Source organism: Berghia stephanieae, chromosome 3 (genome assembly GCF_034508935.2).
Source record: "Berghia stephanieae isolate SIO BIC M18660-M18661 chromosome 3, UCSD_Bste_1.3, whole genome shotgun sequence".
NCBI lineage: Eukaryota > Metazoa > Mollusca > Gastropoda > Nudibranchia > Aeolidiidae > Berghia > Berghia stephanieae.
In genome coordinates this window covers 8,716,389-8,722,412 of record NC_088362.1, presented here as the reverse complement: position 1 = coordinate 8,722,412, position 6,024 = coordinate 8,716,389, and positions in this window count along the sequence as shown.

The window sequence follows — 6,024 nt, the reverse complement described above, 5'->3', positions numbered from 1 at the left end:
CGGTTTTATGTCGGGTTGAATCTGGTGCCAAAAATAAATCTAAAGTCAAGAGGATCAGAAGCCCTAATGAAATGACGGGTTATCGCCCTTTATGAAACCACATTCGTTTACTTCCAAAACAAATGTAATAAATATTATATTGCCTAACAAGCGCCATGTTAAGTGATATCGTTGGCTAGGTGCCCCTTGTAAAGCGCCGAGAGAACGTTTAGTAGATATTAAATAAAGATCTGAACAAGTGTGTATGAAAGGTTTTAGGGATCGTGGATAGCTTATACGGTAGAGTCACGCTCTCAATGGCCAGGCGGAGTTGCCGTACCAGTAAGGTCGCGTGTTCAAACCCCCATCACCGCCTCGAAAAATTGTTATTCTCTATTGTCTTCTGGCACTTCCCTACTCACTTCATCTCTTTATGAAAGGCACCAGACAAAGCAAGAAAGAAAAATACAAGAAAAAAAAATACCCATCCCATAAAATCAGCCAGGGACCTTTTGATTACCAGTCAGACGTGCTACTATTACACTACAGAGCCTCTGTGGTATAATGGTAGCGTGCATGGCCGGTAATCAGAAGGTCTGAGGTTCGATCCTCAGTCATTGTTGACTGATTTTTTGGGATAGTTTTTTTTTTTCTTGTATTTTTCTTAATTGCTTTGGCATCTTTCATACACACTTGTTCAGATCTTCATCTTACATCGGTGCCTTCTTCCTTGTTTCTTAGTAGATATTGCGCTATAGCCTGTGTAAATACCCAAGTATAATAAAACATAAAATCAAGCCAAGTTTAATCTATTCAGCTATATATGCACTTTACATCATTTAAGTCAGCCTAACATAATACCATTTTAAGACGGTGGGTCACGTATGATTTGTAAAAATTAATTGTTTGTACATATTACGAATAAATTGCGTGTCATATATATTGTAAATAACATAATCTAAGTCTCATTTTCACATCCTGTTTAAGTGACACCTGTTCCTAAAATTGTTTCAGTGTTCTCCTAGCAGGTGGACATAACTCAATTATTAGATCCATTTCTTCAATATATACTATGTACTTCAACTCGTATGCAACGACCTCCTTGGGATTGTGAAATTGATTCGTTATATATTATATTATGCATATCAATATGAAGGCCACAGCGGAAAAACGATCAAAGTCACAGTTTTCAGCTTTTGAGAAAATCAAAATTAAAGTTTGGAAACCCATTGAAAACGCCACATGATAATATGAATTGAACTGAATGTGAATTACTAAACGTATATATTTTGACCACAAGTCAGATGCATATAAAAAAACAAGCTCTTGGTTGATTTAAATACCGAATTATTGTGACAGTAAGTGTCTTTCAAACTTTGATCGATTTCCCCTGTGGCCTTCATACGCAGACCGAAAATTAGCAATATGAATTTAATTGCTCCATAAGACAATTTTGAAATATTAAAAAAGGTATTGAGTAAATAGTTCTTTATACGGACGGGAGAGACACAAAGAATGATAAAGGGGGGAAAAGGGAGATTTAAAAAATTATTCGTTGAAGACGAGGTTTGAGAAATACGAGTTCGTTGTATACGAGTTGAATGCAATTATATATTTTACTTTTGTATATGTCTATGTTTGTTTGAATACCCTTTTAGTTTTATAAGTCATAAAAAGTAATTACATGACATGTAGATGGCTAAAGGATTTAAAAAATTGTAATTTGGTTGTAAAAAAAAGTCAATAATATCGATTTCGTTGCTTTAAAGTCTATTGAACACTATTGAACGATTTAACCATTTGGAATCCGGTCACAGAAAATAATCATTTGTATTTATTTCGATACTTTCTTGTCATAGATACTATTTTAATACCTTATTTTATTTATTTATTTTTGCTATTTATTTGACAAATATATGGTTGTATGCCTTTATACTCACATGTGCAAAAGTAACTTTAGACTTGTTTTGAGTAAATTTATTTGAGTTTTAAGAGATTCAATTGGACAAAAGTCATATTACAGAATTGAGCAATATCTTAAATATTTATGTTTGAGCCAAATTTCATCAACATACTTGCGTAATCATAAAAGTAACGACTACCTAAAGAACACAATTTGGATTTCACTGAAAAAAGTGGAAATTTCCAATCACTGCTCGTACAATTCTCCCCATAGAGTTTATCAAGGACGATATGACATTTGCTGTGACGCATTCCATCCTGCTTCAACAATGTTCCAAAGCTCGTAAGCATTCCTTGTTGTACTGTTGTTCCGTTGTAGGTCTTATTAGGAGATCTCAGAAGTGCTCCATAAGATTTTGGTTTGGATTTACCGCTGGCCACTCAAGCTACAGTCTTATTTCAGGAAGTCGAAGTGGCAAACGAGGTCTTATTGCGCTGAGTCCAGCAGTTGCAAGTCTTACACTTGAATTGTTGCTTTCAACAGCGATGTCAGAGGCATAAGAGAGGGGATGGTTGTGCGTTGGTTGTGTTCGATCAACATTTTTGGCAGTTGTAACTCGGGGTTAATCTGTCTGCTTTTGATCCCTCACATCCCTTTTGCTGTTGAACTGTTCGATAATAGAAATAGCAGGTGGCTCTAACATTGAAAAGCTTTGCAACCTCAGGTACATGCTGTTTAGCATGAACATGGCCAAGTAGACGGGTACTCTCTCTCCGAGGCTTAGTTTCAGCATGTTTTTTTGCGAGTAAAAGAATTGAGATTAAAGTAAATACAAAATGATTTAACAAAGATAATATTTTTGTTTAACTCTCTCTTTACCGATCCTTTTCAGTACTTTCCCCAAATGACAGGCTTACCCAGCAGAAAAAATGAATTTTTAAAACTCAAACAAGCTCTCTACAAAACAGCTTTATGTTCTTATCAATTAAACAAAGATAATTCTTCAAAGTTTGTGATGTACAAAATAAATCTGAATAAGAAAAATGTATATTGTGTCGTAACAAATATGACGATTTTGATACATGTGGTAAGGAGAGAGTTAATACATTAGGTAACTTATAAACAATAGAAAACAATAATATGGCAATGTTCAAGCAGGGCGCGTTGGCATGAAAAGGTTCTGTTTCGAGAATTTAAAAAAGTTGAGTTTTCACGATTGTCCCTGTAACATTCTTTATAATTGCTACTTTTGCGTGATTTCCGAAGTCGAAATATCAAGTTCACGTTACTTTTGCACCTGTGTATAAAATTGAAAGATAGTATGTGGGATTTAGATGTAACAGGGACATTCCTTGTAGTGTCGGTTCTTTATTTTTTCTTTTCTCTTTCTTTTTTTTTCTTTTGTTGTTGTTGTCTTGGTTGCTATATTTTATTGTGTTGATCACAGAAATTCTGATATTGGCCCTTTTGTCTCAATATTTAATGTATGTGTATTCGTATCATGTGTGATTTGTGTTCTTGTGAGAGCAGATGCGGTATGGACAAGAATATGTGAATTGTGCACTTGAGAACAGTTTTGTGCATGTACATCGATAAATAATACCATTGGTAGGCTACTTATGAATATACACTACATTTATAGATCAATGCGCATAAGTTACGTTGTTACCAAATTAAGACGTCGCAATTCATGAATAGAGAAAATTACCATCCTAGCCTACTTTAAAATCTTAGATTTAGACCTGTTATGTTTTTGTGTTTTGTTTTGTTTTTTCATTAATTTGAATATGATTTTGACTAGCCACAGCTTGCCTTCCTATACAAAGTATGATATTAGTTTATACCTATGTTTTTAAATAATAAGTGGTCTCCCATGAGAAACTAAAAATTCTCCGAATTATGCATATGTACTTCGTGGAGTTTTTAGTTTGATACATTTGGGATAGAAGTTATAATTTTATTTAATGATGAAATTATAGATAGGAATGTTTAATTATTTTTAATAGCCTTGTAACATTTTAATTGTTGTTATAGGTTTATTGCTTTTTAAAATGGAGCAAAATAGACAAGGCGGGTTACAGCTATTTTTTTAATCAGAATTTTAAAACGAATCATGGTAAATACGACGCTGGCCAATCCATCGACGATAGAATGTGTCAGTTGTGGCTAATGCTGATCTGTAAGAAATGTCATAGAACAATACGCTTCAACAGTCGTAACGTCACTTCCCTCGTAATGACGCATGGTAACTTAGTAACTGGCTCTAAACTATCGGAACAATGGCGGACGCCCTTATGGAATATTTCTTCGACGAGCATAAAAGCGTATCCAGAGGGGAAAAAACATTATGAATCTGATCATGTTTTGACTTTTACACATACTGATCACAAGACATATGAAAAGTTCTAGCCAGCATGAAGAATATAAAGTACCGATTTTCTTTGTTTAGAACCACGATAGCCGCCGTTGCTGGGCGACGTGACATCAGACTATTGAATCCAATTATCGAAAGTATTTGATCTGCTTAAATATTGTAATCCTTGCATCCCGGGGTCACAGAATTTGGTCTATTTCCTTTATTTTGGTATAAAATGTATCTATACCTATTTATGCATATACCTAGCGTGGTGCACAAATGATTCTTGATTTTCATCCTCCTTTACAAATTGTGCATTCTGTAAATAATGACCAATCCCAGTATGGTAGCCCATATCTTAATGTTTAAAAAGTCATACATATGTATGTGATTGAATTTTAAATTACGAATTATCTTTGTGCGTATTATTATTATATCGAACACCTGAGATATAAGCCATTTAAAATAGTATATATTACTTCCTTCTTGTTTTAATGGCCGCATATTTAGGAATGCTTCATTTTCTTAGCACGAAGTATAATAATAAATACACGATATAAAAATCGAAAAACAAAAAGTATAGGGTTGCTCATTTAATGGTTTAATTATATTTTCTCTCAAATGTTTGTAAAAACTTTGAGATGAAAACTGCACAATAGGGAGTTTTGGCTTGAATGATCTTGAAATGTCTAGAAAATACATTTAAAAAGATATACTTTACTTGAATGTTTCAAATTTTTTTGTCATTCTCTCTTTTCATAATGAATTTTACTCTCTTAACTTTGTTCAACTGTGTGATTTACATTTCTGATATTTGAATCCGTTTTTAAGATTCCAAACTTAATATCCGTATAATGCAATTCATAAAATGCTGAGATTCCTGAATTTACATGTTTCAAGTTTATTTTTTTCAATATAAAGATGAGTAAGTGGTTGAGCCCATGCTCTCAACACAGGAGGTTTGTTGATTTTTATGCTCGTTTTAAATTCAAACACGCAGTCGGTTGGTGTGCTGGGTGGGGATCCTGACCTCCCATAGCGGGCAGGGAGGCACATCCTGTGTCTTCTATCCCCTTATATCTGTTTTCCAACATGCTTTCTGTCTTTGTCTTGGAATGAGGAATGGGATTACTTGTTTTTTTCATGGTCCTGGTCGGAGTCCCGGCCGGGAGTTATTGTTTTAAGAGATGATATTTTTTCCCTTGTAAATCATCTCTCTGTTATGTATAATATTATATTTGTTATTTTGAATTTATAATGTAAGCATTTGAGTGTATTCCTCTTTGTTGGATTTTGTGCTTGTGTCCGGATGAGACTTATAGGTGATCTCAAACTAATTACATTGGTGGTATGCTCTTGGAATCTACATCTGATCCCTATTTGTTCCCAGTTCCTCTATGTCTTACTTTTTCTTGGGTTCTTTAATTGTAATTCTAGAACTTTTTACTATCCCATTTTCTTCCTTTTTACTGGAGCTGATATAACCTAAATGTGTTGCAAGCGCCGTAAAACCCTTAAAAACAAAAACAAACAAACATCGGTTAGTGTGGTTTCTTGAAAGATTCTATGTCCCGCTACCTGTTTCCATTTTTTGATGGCATTCCGTCCTTATCATGGAATGAAAAAACTTAAGTTTTTTTCTAGACTCTGGCTGATATCATTTTCTGCGAGGAAGACAGTTGAATGTGAATGGGCTGGTCAAATCAATCATTGCATTGTTTCCATTTTGAGTCAGATAACAGCTTGAGGAGGAGGGGTGGGGCTTATTGTGTAGTGACTTACATGA